Below are 15529 nucleotides of genomic sequence, written 5' to 3'. Positions count from 1 at the left end.
CATCAGCCATTTACAAACTCTTCACTAAAGTCCTTACGAAGAGAACAATAACAAATCTGGGTGAAAAACCAACCTCGTGAACAGGTGGGATTTCGAAGCGGGTATTCGACTATTGATCAACTACACACAATGAATCAGCAAACTGAGAAAACTATAAAGTATAATAAACCATTGTGCTTAGGTTTCGTTGATTATGAAAAGGCTTTTGGCTCAGTGGAGCACATAGCAATTATAAATTCATTGCGAGAATGAAAGAAATGCATTTGGGAGCCGAATGCTAATGGCCCGCCAGAATATGCTGTTGGTCAAGTCCAAGATTTTGGCCAAATCTTGTTACTCTGAAGAATTCCTGTTGATGGCTCAAGCCGTTTATGAGACATAATGGTGCCACAGGAGGGAGATAAAAACTACTTGACCTTTGGCATCCATTTTGCTGACCTTGACCTTGATCCCTGTAAGATATGTGCCGCACGTGATGTTCGCTTGCAGGCGCTACCGTATGTAACGGACCACAGGGGTCCAGTCTATTGCTAGCGGAATAGAGGGGTACACGCATCCCAGAGGTCTGCTTACCCCACTCCTAATTAGCTAACAACCCAACATGGTGCAGTGATTTTGTGATACGGATTGACTCCAGGGACTCGACCTGCATGCCTTACTCCAGCAGGACATTTCCAGTGTCCACTAGAGGATGCCGAACTCTTGCAGTACTATGGCCTAGACACCTTTGTGATTCGCTGTCCCAAGCTCAGAGTTTATTGTCGTCCCAACGGATGGCCATAGAGTCCCTCCAGGCGGACTTCCCTGTGGCCTCCTGGAGGGGCCACGGAACCCCACAGCCCTGTGTCCCTGCCATGGCAGCTCCTGAGAAGTGTGCATCAGAGATGTCCTCTGCCACCTTCAGGTCCTCGCTTCAGTCCATGGCGTGCCGGTTGAAGCTCTGCAGAATAACGCAATCGGACGCCACTCAAAATGTCCGCCTCAAGTGTGTGCCGGCTCTTCATAGGGTGCTGGATCCCAGATATACCGACGCTCAGTAGGAGGCCATGTCTATGGACGAGGTCCTGGACATGGTGGGCGCCCTTGTACTTCATTTATCAAACCAATCAATACGGTGGGCAGACTTCTTTAAAATAGCACAAGGTCAGGGAGTCTCTGTTAGTGAGCATTTCGTAAAATCCGCCCAGAAAGCCGCAGATTGTGCATTCAAGTGCCCAAATTGTGACAGTGATTTAGCCAATTTAACGCTCCAGCGCGAGAGTGAAAGATGAGTTTTGGGCGAGTACAGAAGCATGTATGGACAAATTTGAGAGGAGCGAGAGGGTGCTTTTGATTGGAGACATGAATGGCAAAGTTGGGAATGTGCGAGTGGATGGAGTGGTTGGTCAGTGAGGTGTGCCAGCTGAAGTAGATAGGAATGGTAGTGCTTTGTTGGACATCTGTGCTGGTAAGGGGCTGGCAATAGCTAACACCTACTTTCGGCACAAGATGATCCACAGGTATACATGGAGAGTAATGAGGAGGATGGATGGTGAACTTGTTGAACGAAAGGCAATGATAGACTACGTGTGTGTGGATGAACGAATGAGAAGACAAGTGTTGGATGCAAGAGTGTGGAGAGGGTGGGGGAATGTAGTCTCAGACCATCACTTGGTGATGGCCAAGGTAAAGCTGCAAAGAAAATGGTTGAAGAGACGAAGGGGAAGACAGGAGGAAGCAGCTCCTGTGAGAAGAGTGGAAAAGTTGCAAGATAGTGAAAAATGGCAGAGTATAAGAGCATAGTGGAAGAAAGATTGGGAAGGTATGAGTTAGAGCAGACGGAAGGGGTTGAAGACGTATGTAAGATATTCATGGAAGAGAGAGGCGCAGCGTGTGAGGTGGTTTGTGGGGTGAGGAGGAAATGCAGGGGTGTGCAAGGGACAGCATGGTGGAATGATGAGGTGAAACGAGCTGTGAAACAAAAGAAGAAGGTATGTAGTGAATGGCTGGCGAGTAGAGGTAGGGGAGAAGATGAGAGAGAGAAGAGAGAGGTATATGTGAGCAGGAGCAGGGAGGTGAAGAGACTGTTGAAGGAGAGTAAGAAGAAAGTGGATGAAGAATTTGGGAGGAATCAGAGTGTGAAATGGAGGGAGAGTAAGAAATTATTTTGGAAGGAGGTAAACAAAGTAAGGCAGTTTGAAAGGAGAAATAGTAGGGGAGTGAACGACAGGAATAATAGATTGTTGGTGGAGAAGAGAGAGAAATTGAGGAGATGGAAGGAGCACTTTGAGGATTTGTTGAATGCAGAGAGTGAAAGTAGTGCAAGTATAAGTGGTTGGGGAATGGCTGGGAGAAGAAGAGATGAGAGGAGGGAGGAAGAGATCAGTAGGACAGATGTAGTGGAAGCAATGAAGAAGATCAAGACAGGAAAGGCCCCAGGAATTGATGAAGTGTGTGGTGAAATGCTGAAGTATGGGGGTGAGATTGTAGTGGAGTGGATATGGAAGTTGTGTAGATTGGCTTGGGAAGAGGAAAGGGTTCTGGTGGACTGGAAACCAGGTATAATTGTTCCTTTATACAAAGGAAAAGGGGAGAGAGAAGTATGTGGTAACCATAAGGGTATTTGTCTTCTTAGTGTGACTGGAAAAATATATGGCAGAATACTCATTGATAGGGTTAGGCATATAACAGAGGAGCTAGTTGGAGAAGAACAGGGGGGATTTAGGAAGGGAAAAGGGTGTGTAGATCAGATATTTGTTCTAAGATGTTTAGTGGAGAAGTATCTAGAGAAGGGAAAGAACGTGTATGCTGCCTTCATGGACTTGGAGAAAGCTTATGACAGAATAGATAGACAAGGTATGTGGAAAGTACTGAGAATATATGGAGTGGAGGGGAAATTGTTGAATGCTGTGAAGAGTATGTACGAAGGAGCTAGGGCTACGGTGCGAGTGGATGGTGAGCTGAGTGAGTTCTTCGATCTCAGTGTGGGACTGAAACAGGGTTGTGTGATGTCTCCATGGCTGTATAATATATATATGGATGGCGTTGTAAAGGAGGTGCAAGATAGGACAGTTGATGTAGGGGTGGCTCTAATGAATGAGGGTGAGATTTGGAAGATTCCGGTGTTGCTGTTTGCGGGTGATACAATATTGTTGAGTGACGATGAATGGGAGTTGCAAGGTTTGGTGAATGAATTTGGGACAGTGTGTAGGAAGTGGAATCTGAAAGTTAATGTAAACAAGAGTAAAGTTATGGTGTTTGAGAGGAATGAAGTCACAGAATGTATAGTGAGGTTGGATGGTGAGGATATGGAGAATGTGAGTGCATTCAAGTACTTGGGTAGTGTGATGAGTAAAGATGGAACTTTGGGGGATGAAGTGCGTGAAAGGGTACAGGAGGGAAGGAAGGTTGTTGGAAAGCAGTGATGAGAAATAGGGAGGTGAGTATGGTAGTTAAGAAGTCACTGCATGATAATATTGTGATCCCCACCCTGACGTATGGAAGCGAGGCAAGAGAGGAAGAAGTCAAGAGTGAGAGCAGTGGAAATGAGTTACCTGAGAGGAGCATGTGGAGTGACATGGAGGGACAGGTTGATGATTAAAGAAGTGAAGGAACGTTGTGGGGTGGAGGTGGATGTGGTTGAGAAGATTAGGAGAAGTACACTGAGGTGGTTTGAACATGTGGAGAAAATGGAGAATGAAAGACTGACTAAGAGGGTGTATGTAGGTGAGGTAGAGGGAGGGAGAAGGAGGGGTAGACCGAGGATGAAGTGGAGAGATGGAGTTGAGAGGTATATGAGGGAGGGGGGAATGAGTTGGGGGGAGGGTAGTCAAATGGTGGGTGATAGAGCGACTTGGAGGCGTTTTGTCTGCGGCCACCCTTTGCGGGATTAGGGTGTCGGGCTATAGATAGATGGATAGAAAGCTCCTGCATAAGCTCATGGTGGGTCTGAGTGATCAGGCATTGAAAAAGCATGTGTACCAAAACTTGTGACTTGTTTGTGTTGATGCTCTATGGGCAGTATGTTGCACATACGAAGAAGCTCACGGCAATGCGGCCCACAATGAATGTTGGCAGGAATGTCCTCATGCAGCTGGAAGTGGTGCCCCCCACTGCTGCAGCTAACCGACCAACTCCCCTCGCGGCCATGCCCTCCCCCAACCATGCAGGAACTATAGAGGCACCCATGGCCCCAGACGGGCCAACTGCCTAGTAAGTTCTATGATGTGCCATTCGTGCCAGAAAATTGGCCACTTAATACCAATACACCAGTCCTGTTAGTCTAGTCCGGTTTTCAGGTATTTGGACAACTCCAGGCATTTTGGAGTCAAAGTTGGAAAATAAGCTTTTCTAGGGTGTTTTTTTGTGCAGAATCCATTTTTGCTGTTTGCCAAGCTGTATCTCTCAAGCTGACACCGTCAGACGGGTAAATCCAAGATGGCCGCCTTAAACTCAAAAGCATCATTTTTACAAGTGGTGCCTCGTCCGTATATCATTATGACGACCGTAAAACCTTATTAAAACCCACTATAAAGTCAATGTACATTAATTATTTTATTGATATTACTTTTCTCTTAATTAAGTAATAAACATAAACATAAATCCAGGATTGCTGACAACACATTTATATTACAACAAGTTGCAGATTGCAAATTGATGAACAGGCATAGTGGCAGTGTGTTTTACATAGTGTCATTGTTGGGCTTCGACATTGCTACAATCGTCATCGGATGTTCTACATTGGCATGCTGCTGTACAACGGAAGTGGGACTTTTTACATTTGCAACGTGCACCCATACATCGGTTGGCGCAGTTGCAGGTGATCAGTTCCACACATGAGTCTGGGACTGGGGGTAGGGACATCAGTGTTAGCACCAGTGATGCAATAACAGTTCTTCAATGTCTTCGTTGTTTGCTTTTGCCTCTATTTCAGCCCTCAGCCCTTGTGCTTCGTTTTGGATGAAGGTCAGGAGTTTTGGCATCAGGATTCTCCACATGGCCTGGATGGTTAGTTTATGTGCTCGCATTGCTTTGGAGTATGACTTGCCTTTGCCCGTGAGGACTTGTTCTGCTGTACCAGGACCAAGGATTTTGCTTTCAACCCAAGCCTCCAGTAGACCAGATGATTGAACATGTTTCCCAATGACCTTCAGAAAGTTCAGCGATATGTGCAACCCGCCCATTCTGACGATCAGGAAGTCCTGGTATTCATCCTTTGCCCACTTGAGCTCCATCAGCTTACAATAAAGGGCTTCATCAACTGTAAGTACGACATGGTGTTGTCCAAGTTGTGTTGCAATGAGTTTGCATCTCTGAACCACCGTATGGAGAGTGTCAAGTTCATGGGCTGGGGCCTGGACAGTTGGTATGTAACCAACACTCGTCATTTCAGGATTGGCGCTACAGTTGCTTTGGTTAAAATGTGTCCAGCCTGTCTTGATGTCCACATCTTGTCGTTTCAGGAAAAAGGCCATGTCCTTGGCAATGGCTTGAGCTGCTGATGGATTGTCATCATTTGATTCACTGTACCATTCTTTGTTGATGCCCTCAGTTGCTCTAGGTTCTAGTCTTCCTGTCACCACTGCAGCAGGTGAAAGTTGATCCATGACTTTGGGAACTTCCAGACTCGTGTTTGGGGAAGGTCGAAGGTCCTTCAGTCCTATGTCCACTTCGGGACCTCTTTGCCATCCAGCGATCTGTGTGGCATGGAAGCTGTTTTTACTATCAAAACTGTTGTCGTTGATGTCCATGTTGTCACACATGAAGTGCATGAATCTGTTTGGTACAAAGTTTGGTGGAATCACTGCTCCTGTTTCTGCATCCATTGTTTTCAGTGTACTCTCAGCCAGGGATGTGTCAACCTGCAGTAGTTTCGGGTAACTTATGATGTGTCCAGCTTTGTGAAATAGTTCAACAAGTTCTTTAGACCGTGTAGCCTGGTGCAAAGTGCTGGCAAGACCAAGATGTTTAGGAGTCCAGTGCTTACCTCCAGTGACGTTGTAAACCAAGTCTTGTGCAATACTAAGAACTTTTGCTTGACTGTCATCCTGTTTTGTATCGTCTGCTATGTCGTCTGGGTCTGCTTCCAAAAGACTCTGTCCACCAAACATCAACCGAAGGAACATAAAAAGGCTATTTGGGATGCAGGATATCATTTCATCTTCATTGACAACAAATCCCTTGTACATGGGATGTGCCAGTATATCACCTCTGTCTCAAAGCCACATGAATCATCTCAATAAATCCTTCTTGAGCCTGATATTTTGGTATCAGTGTTGGTTCCTCAGAGAGTAATGTTGAGAAAGGGACACGAATAAAACAAAAACATATCATATACATCGTTCCCGGAAGCAAAGATATCAACAATCAAATAAAACTGTGGCCATCTTGGATTTTCACTGTTTATGATGCTTTATTTACACACAAAGACACACATTTTACATATTTTATTATCAATATGTACATTAGGAGCTTGTGCAATGCATTATATCCATTAATATATTTTATATTTGAAGCAATTCTTCAAAATATACATTTTCTAGAAAAATGGTGGCCATCTTGGATTTTGTCCGCTAGGAGCAAAACCGCACGAGATACAGCTTGGCAAACAGCAAAAATGGATTCAGCACAAAAAAACACCCTAGGAGAGCCTATTTGCCAACTTTGACTCTAAAATGCCTGAGGATTTTTATACAGCCACATTTTCCAGATATTCCACTAGTCTATGTGTGAGAGCCCTAGGATGTATTCAATATGGATGATGGGTGTTAGCACCGAAATGGTGACATGTGGAGGTGTAGGAGGACTACTGGGCCTTGGGATAGGCTACTGCCCCAAGAAATAGGCCCTGAAGCCTTTGCCCAGAGTCGGACACATAAAAAAAAAAAAATGTGTTGTAGGAGGGCAAAGTCCCTTGGGGGGGGACTGGATAGCCTCTGCAACCCCCCCCTCTCCTGGACCTGGAGAGTACTGTGGCCATCGTCAATGTCCACCTAGCCTGCCAGCCCACGACCGAGGTCTCCACTGGCCAGGGCACTAACAGGGGCATTGTTTTGGTTTCAGCTGTTGCCAACACTGGGATGCAGGTGTGGGTGGCCTGGCCAGCTCTACTCTCATCCCTACAGATAAAGCCTGTGCTATTACAGTGTTGGGCTGGCATTAGGGACGTGGCCAACCTACACCTGCGATGTCTGGGGTCTGTCCCCTGCAGGATCGGTATCGGCGGGCAATGGACTACCCAGGATACTTATTTTATCAAGTCAGTGGAGTGATTCAACCTCTCCCTAGATGGTTGTAAAGCTTTGGGACTCGTCCATGCCACCTTACCCCACCCAGCACCTACGGTGTGCAAGGTCCAGGTGGAGAGGACAACCTTCCCTCTCTGCTCCCACCAGGCCTGCAACTCCACCTTTTGCCCCAGTGGATAAGAATGTCCCCAGGCTAGAAGAGTGGTTCCTCCAGCATTTCTCTGCCATGACGTTCAACACAACGACAGAGCCTCTCCCTGTCATGGCCAGAAAACCCTAACACATTCACCTCCTACCCAGCCCACCCCATACACCTGCCACATGCCTGCCTTGGTGCTGAAGCGTTGGGAAGCCGAGGTGAAGGCCCAGATCGACGAGGACATCAGAAGGGGCGTGCTGCAGCCCATTCTGGCAGGCGGTGCCAAGGAGTAGTGCCAGAATGGTGGTGGTGGTCAAGAAGTATGGCCAGCCCAAGTGCACCGAAGACTACCAGTGCCTCAATGAGTGCTGTCACAGGGAGACCCACCACACCCAGGTAACCTTCAACATGGTGTCTATAGTAGCCGCAGCGAGAAATGAACGCTGTGGTGGGGCAGACGGGATGACCTGGGATTCCCCCACTGTAGCCATATCCACATGTCACCGACCATAGAGGTAGGATGTCACCGACCATCGGCCACCGCTGCAGCCCCGCTCCATGATCCTTACCCTGTGTCTCTGGCTTTCTCTTTCTCTCTCGGTTTCTATATAAACTGGTGTATTTCCGAAACTAATTATGAAATTATTATGACTTTTGTTCCACACCACCACTGAGGTAAAAATCAAGGAGAGTTTTCTGTATAAAGGTTTCCCCCCCCTTGTCTGAGGGCAGGTCAGTTCTGGCGAGTGTATAATTATAGGTCAGGCTGAGGTATCGGCAAGGCCGCACTCCCCCGCTCATATGCCACATTTAGGAGGGGGGGAAACCTTTATACAGAAAACTCTCCTTGATTTTTACCTCAGTGGTGGTGTGGAACAAAAGTCATAATAATTTCATAATTAGTTTCGGAAATACACCAGTTTATATAGAAACCGAGAGAGAAAGAGAAAGCCAGAGACACAGGGTAAGGATCATGGAGCGGGGCTGCAGCGGTGGCCGATGGTCGGTGACATGTGGATATGGCTAGAGTGGGGGAATCCCCGGTCATCCCGTCTGCCCCACCACAGCGTTCATTTCTCGCTGCGGCTACTATAGTGTCCCACTCCATTCATACAAGATGGTGGCTGATGCTTACTGGGGGTTTCATCAGGAAAAACTGGACGAGGAGAGCCAATGCCTCACCACATTCATCATGCTGTGAAGAAGGTTTCAGTACTGCCAGACCCCCATGGGCCACTGTTCTTTGTCTGATGCATACTCCCGAAGGGTTGATGATGCAATTCAAGACATTCAAAGGAAATTCAAGTGTGTGGATGACACTGCTGTTTGACTTGAGTGTGGAGTGCATACTTATGAATTCCTGCAGACTTGTGCCGAGAGACGTCACACTTGAGCCAGAGAAGTTTGCCTTCTGCAGAAGGGAGGCTATTTTCATGGGCTATCACTTGGGCTGGAATTCATACAAACCCACGAACGACCACTTGACAGCTGCGAAGACCTTCCCTATGCCAGAAAAGCCAACCATATCGGACATCAGGTCATGGTTCAGTTTCGTGTACCAACTGTCCCCTTTCTTGGCCATGGCCCCTGTCATGGACCCGTTCAGGGAGCTACTAAGGAAGCCATCAGGAAAGCACGTGTACTAGGACTACCATCTTTGTACCAAATTCCGCCAGGCACAGGACATCATATGTCAGCTAGCCAAGGATGGCCTGACCTACTATGACAGGACTTGCCCCACCATGGCCATTACCAATTGGAGTAGAGATGGCACAGGCTTTGTGATCCTTGAAAAATACTGCAGTTGTCTATCCACCAAGGTGCCCTTCTGCTGCAAAGGTGGATGGCACCTTGCACTGTGTGGCAACCATCACCTCTCCCAGGCGGACACAAGCTATGCGCCAGTGGAGGGAGAGGTGTTTGCCATGGCATGGTGCCTCCACAAGGCAAGGCTCTTCCTGTTAGGGTTGCCCAACTTCATCGTGACCAGCCAGCACCCCCTTGTGAAACTGCTGGGGGACAAAGCCCTTGCAGACGTGGTCAATCCTAGGTTGTTCAGGTTGAAGGAGAGAACCCTGCAGTTCAGGTTTGAGTTCAAATACCTGCCCAGGAAATGAAACAGGACAACGGACTTCCTCTCTCGTTACCCTGCCCTCAGGACCACTCCAGATGCAGCCAACCTGGACTTAGATGAAGTCATCTCCATCAGCGTTGTGGCAGCAGCAGTCGGTGCTGTGGACTGCAACAGCCACACAATGGATGAGGCAGCAGCTGCCGCAGATAACCCAGTGTACCAGCTACTTCTGACCAGGGTTATGTCTGGGGGACTGGCACCCTCAGTCACAGGAAATTGCATGCCTCCGCCCATTTTACAGTGTGGGAGACAGGCTGATGGCTTCTGGGGACCTTGTCACATACTCACATGATCAAGGCCATGTGCACCTCATCATCCCTGAAGCTCCACGCCCGCAGGTAGCTGCCCATCTACACTCAGGACACCAAGACTTGGACTCTTTGTTGCAGAGGGCAAGGCAATCAGTCTACTGGCCTAGAATGAGGGGTGACCTACATCATCACAGAGCTTTGTGTTCCTCATGTGACACTCACGCACCCTCACTGCCACCGGAGTCATTCATCCTCACCCCCCCTGCTGATTACCCGTTCAAATTAACTGCAGAGGACATGTTCCAGGTGGAGGGCAATGTTTACGAGGGGTATGCTGACAGGTTGACAGGATGGCTGGAGGTGGTGCACCTCCCGCACGGAGCTACATCTGCCAAAATCAAGTTGCAGTTGTGGACCTATTTCCCCCCGTGGGGGGCCCCTGAACAGATCTCCAAGGATGGAAGGACAAACCTCATCCGTGAATAGATGGAAGCCTTCTTCAGAGCATGGGAAGTGCGCCTAGTACCCACAGTCGAAAGTTTGTGCAGAGACGACCGTAAAGACCTCCATGAGGCTGATAGGGACAACACAAGCATGTGTGGCAGCCTTGACATGGACAAGGTCTAGCTAGCTCTCCTTCAGTACCTGAACATCCCTCTTTGTGGGGTTAACAAGTCCGCCGCCCAATTGGCCACTGGCAGGCAGCTCTGGGATGGGGTGTCTACTGCCAGGCAGCAGCTGCAGGTGGACAGGCACTGGCACCAGGCTCCGCAAAGTCATGAGAGACAGGTGGCTGAGATACAAGAACAGCTGCACACCCGTGACACCCCCAGAGAATTAGTGGCGCTGCAGCCTGGTCAGCACATCCGCATCCAGAACCAGGCCTCCAGACTGTGAGATAGACCAGGCATTGTGTAAGAGGTTCTACCCCACAGGCAATACACAGTGTGGCTAGATGGTAGTGGCTGCCTCTCTCACAGGAACAGGCAGCACCTGTGAGTCAGTGCAGCACCCCCCTAAACCCACACACCTAGTGTGCCCCACACAGCCTCTTGTGCCACCCTCAGCCCCACCCACCGACCTGGCGCCCTCAACAAAATCCCTTATGCCACCCTCAACTGCTCCAGGATGCCCTTGGAGGGTGGTTCAATGGCCCACATGGCTAAATAACCATGTCTTGTAGTTGTTAAGCACTATATAGTTATTATGTTAGGCTAAGCATTATAAATATTGGGTACTACTATGTCTGTATTATGATTGGATTTGTGTTATATATTAGGCACTATTACCCCTCTATACATTATGTCTTGAATGCAGCTTATTTACCATCACATGTTAGTATTAAAAACATTGTGCCTCTGTAATCTCTGTGCCCTGCTATCACACAGATTTACCATGCGTTATGTATCATTATTATGCATTTTATTAAATTAATTATTGCTATGCCTCATTATTTATTACCTGCTACCAATATGACCCATTTCCTATTTTTGTTATGTCAGATTGCCATCTCTTTTCCAGAGAAGTCATCCTGGAGGGCACGACCTTTATGTAATAGTCCACAGGGGGCCAGTCTATTGCTAGTGGAATAAAGGGGAACATGCATCCCAGAGGTCTGCTTACCCCACACCAAATTAGCTAACAACCTAACATGGCACAGTGATTTATGATACGGACTGACTCCAGGGACTTGACTGGCATGTCTTACTCCAGCAAAACGTCTCCAGTGTCCACCAGAGGATGCCGAACTCCTACAGCGAAAATGGCACTCAGGGAGAGTGTCCATTTTTAAAATTTGCCAAGATTTTGGCCATATCTTGATACCCTGAAGGTTTCATGTTGATAGCTGAAGCCATTCATGAGAAACAGTGGTGCTAAAGGCGGGCAACAGAAACAAGTTAACTTTTGGCGGCCATTTTGGTGACCTTGACGTTGACCCTGAGAACCCATTTTCAAAATCGGCCAAGATTTTGGCCATATCTTGCTACCCTGAAGGTGTCATGTTTACAGCTCAATCCGTACATGAGATACACTTGGAAAACACACACACACACACACACACACACACACACACACACACACACACACACACACACACACACACACACACACACTTTCCAAAATGAAATTGATGAAATAAAGAAGCAGATGCACTTGCAAAAGGAAGAAATAGAAAAACTAGGAAGGGAGGTCAAAAAGAAAGACACAACCATCAGTGAACTAACAGTGGAACTGAGTACACTTAGGAGGAAAATGAGTGAAATGGCAAGTACAGTAGTCAATCACGAGAGTATTATGGAAGAGTTCAAAAATGATACAGAGACAATTAAGCAAGTAAGCAGTCTGACAGACCAGAGCAGTGATATTGAGAAGATAACACAGGTGAATGAAGCTGTGCAAAGCTACAAAAATGATGTGGAAACCACGTATGCTGAAATGGTGAAAGTAAAGAAAGACTTAGAAACAAGGGTGGAGGAAAAAAGCATTAAAAAGGAAGTGAAAAGAATAATCCAAAACAATCTAAAGTTAGTCAGAGATTCAGCAGATATCAACAAATCTATAGTAATCACTGGTATAGAAGAGGAAGAAGTAAAAAACAAGATCACAAGAGACAAAAAGGAGATGGCAAATGTAATGAGCTTATTGAAAGATGTATCAGAGGAAATCTGTAGTAAAGACATAGAGGAACACAAAAGGTTAGGGAAATACGAGAAAGGCAAGACAAGACCTCTAAAGGTAACTTTCCAGAGTGTAAACACTGAGGAGGAGATACTAAAAAATGCAAAGAATCTTATGGATAAAGAGGAGTTCAAAAATGTATGGATAAAAAGATGCCTAACACAAGAGGAACTGGAATTACTGAAAGAGAAGACGGAGGAAGCAAAAACAAAAAATGAGGGAAGATCAGAAGAGGAGAAGAACACATTTTTTTTTTTACAAAGTAATAGGATTGCAGGTACGAAAGTGGTACACAAACAGGAGGGAATAAAAAGGAGGAAGGTAATAGAACCATGCCATGACAAGTATATAAATAAGATGATAAAGTTGATATACTCAACTGTGGATGGAATGGTATCTAAATTACTAGAGATGAATGATTATGTCAGAGAAAATGAACCACATATAATATGCCTAACTGAAACGAAACTAACACCAAGGATATCCAATGACATACTAAACTTAGAGGAATACAATGTATGGAGAAGAGACAGAAATTTAAAAAAAGGAGGAGGAATTATAATATTAACTAAGAAAAATCTAAAAGTCAATGAAATAAAACTAGATATACCCTCACAAGTAGAGCTGATTGCAGTAGAGATCAACACATCTGAAGGGAAAGTAATTGTAGCCAATTTGTACATGCCACCCAGATCAAACACATGGAAAAGAGACGAATATGAGGACCTGGCAGGGAGTACAATTCAGAGTTTAAGAGCATTACTACATAAAATGGAAGAGAAATCGGAAAGAATTATACTAACTGGAGATTTTAATACAAATATAAATTGGAATACTCTAGATATAATTAGCCAAGAAAGCTGTTGGGACCAAAAGCTCCTAGATCTCGTGCAAGAGTTTTTCCTAAAGCAACATGTGAGGGAAGCCACCAGAAAAAGAGGACTCGATGTACCTTCAATGCTAGATCTCATATCTACTAGGCAAGAAAATGATATTGACAGTTTAATATATCACCCTCCACTCGGCAAAAGCGATCATGCAGTACTAAATTACAACTTCAGGATAGCATATGACATAGTTAACAGCAGTGAAAGTTACAAAAAGAGCCTAAACTATAAAAAGGGAAATTATCAAGACCTAAAGAAGTATTTCTTAGAAGTTGATTGGGAAAATGAGCTTAGAGGACAAGATTTAAATGCTGTATATAAAAAATTCTGTGAATTTTATGAAATAGGAGTCCAGAAGTACATCCCACAGCACAAAGAAGCAGATAAGAAAATACAGAAATGGTTCAATAAAGAATGTAAAAAATCAAAAGAAAGAAGAGATTTGTTGTGGAATAGATACAGAAGACACAATAGTGAAAGGGCATATAATAATTACAAACAGGCAAGAAACGATTATACAAGAATAAGGAGGGAAGCCCAAAAACAGTTTGAGGAGGATATAATAATAAAAAAAAAAAAAAGTAGTGATCAACCAAAGCTATGTTACAGCTACATCAGAAGCAAAACCAAAGTAAAAGATATAATACAATCCATTACGGACGAGAGAATCACCTATACACAAGAGAAAAATATTTGTGAAGCACTAAATAAGAATTTCCAATTAGTTTTTACATAAGAAAAAATTTTTGAGAGAGACTATGTGGAACATGCATATCCACACATACTACCAGATATACAAATATCAGAAAAAGTAATACAGGAGGAGTTAAGTAAATCAGACAAAGGAAAAGGAAGTGGTCCTGATGAAATTTCATGTTGGGTACTACGAGAATGTGCAAAGGAGTTAAGTAAACCATTATTTATAATTTTCAAAAAATCCTTGAGTCAAGGTAAACTACTTGATATTTGGAAGAAAGCAAATACTGTCCCCTTATTCAAGAAAGGGAATAGACAAAATCTGCTCAACTACCGACCAGTATCACTGACCAGTATTGTAAGCAAGATATTAGAAAAGCTGATAAGAAAAGCTTGGATAAATCATCTAGAAGAACACAGTATGATAACAGAAAGACAGTTTGGTTTCAGAAAAGGAAAATCATGTGTTACTAATCTGTTGAGATACTATGACAGAGTAACAGACACAATACAGGAAAGAGAACGATGGGTGGACAGTATCTATTTAGATTTCAAGAAAGCATTTACCACGTTGAGTACACCTCTTCCCGTCCGATCAGCGAAGTTAAGCAACGTTGGATCTGGTTAGTACTTGGATGGGTGACCGCCTGGGAACACCAGATGCTGTTGGCATCCCTACGTGACAAGTGGGGTTGGTGGAGGATTAGTGCCCCTCCCTGTAAAACAGTTAACTCCAAGCCCTTGGCTACCCCATTTGGGATACATGGCGTCTGGCAATGAATGAATGATTTTGACATAGTACAACACCAAAGACTTTTATGGAAACTGTACCATCAAGGAGGAATTCGAGGCAAACTGTTTTGCTGGATGCAAGATTTTCTCATAAAAAGAGAAATGAGAACAGTACTAGGGGGAAACTACTCATCATGGAAAGAAGTGACTAGTGGAGTACCACAGGGTTCAGTGCTGGCACCAATCATGTTTTTAGTGTATATAAATGATATAAACAGTAACACTGGAAATGAAGGCTATCTAAATATGTTTGCAGATGATGCAAAAATACAAAGGAGAATTACTAACACAGACTCTTGTAAAGAGCTACAAAAAGAATTAAATAAACTTCATGAATGGAGTAATACATGGCAAATGGAATTCAATGTGGACAAGTGTCATGTAATCAAGTTTGGTAAAAGTAGAAAAAGACCTGATTGGGAGTATACGTTAGGAAATAAAACCCTACACACATCAGAAAGAGAGAAGGACCTAGGTGTGATTATCAATAACAGACTATCTCCGGCTGACCACAACAGTGAGAAGGTACGGAACACGTATACACTTCTTGCAAATATGAGAATAGCATTCACATACATAAATGAAGACATGCTAAGAAGGATAATAACATCATTCATCAGACCAACCCTGGAGTATGCATCAGTAGTCTGGAGTCCTCATCTCAAAAAACACATAGACAAGATTGAAAAAGTTCAAAGGGCCGCTACAAGATGGACACCAAGCTT

General features: G+C 45.0%; 1 pseudogene; it reads left to right on the top strand.

Moving 5' to 3' along the window:
• Positions 1-14567: 14567 nt before the first annotated feature.
• LOC145396618 (5S ribosomal RNA) lies at positions 14568-14684 on the top strand (annotated as a pseudogene).
• Positions 14685-15529: the final 845 nt, after the last annotated feature.

This window comes from Coenobita brevimanus, chromosome 38 (assembly GCF_032717465.1).
Source record: "Coenobita brevimanus isolate Jiangsu-jjx chromosome 38, ASM3271746v2, whole genome shotgun sequence".
Taxonomy (NCBI): Eukaryota; Metazoa; Arthropoda; class Malacostraca; order Decapoda; family Coenobitidae; genus Coenobita; species Coenobita brevimanus.
This window is presented reverse-complemented; position numbering and strand designations above follow the sequence as displayed.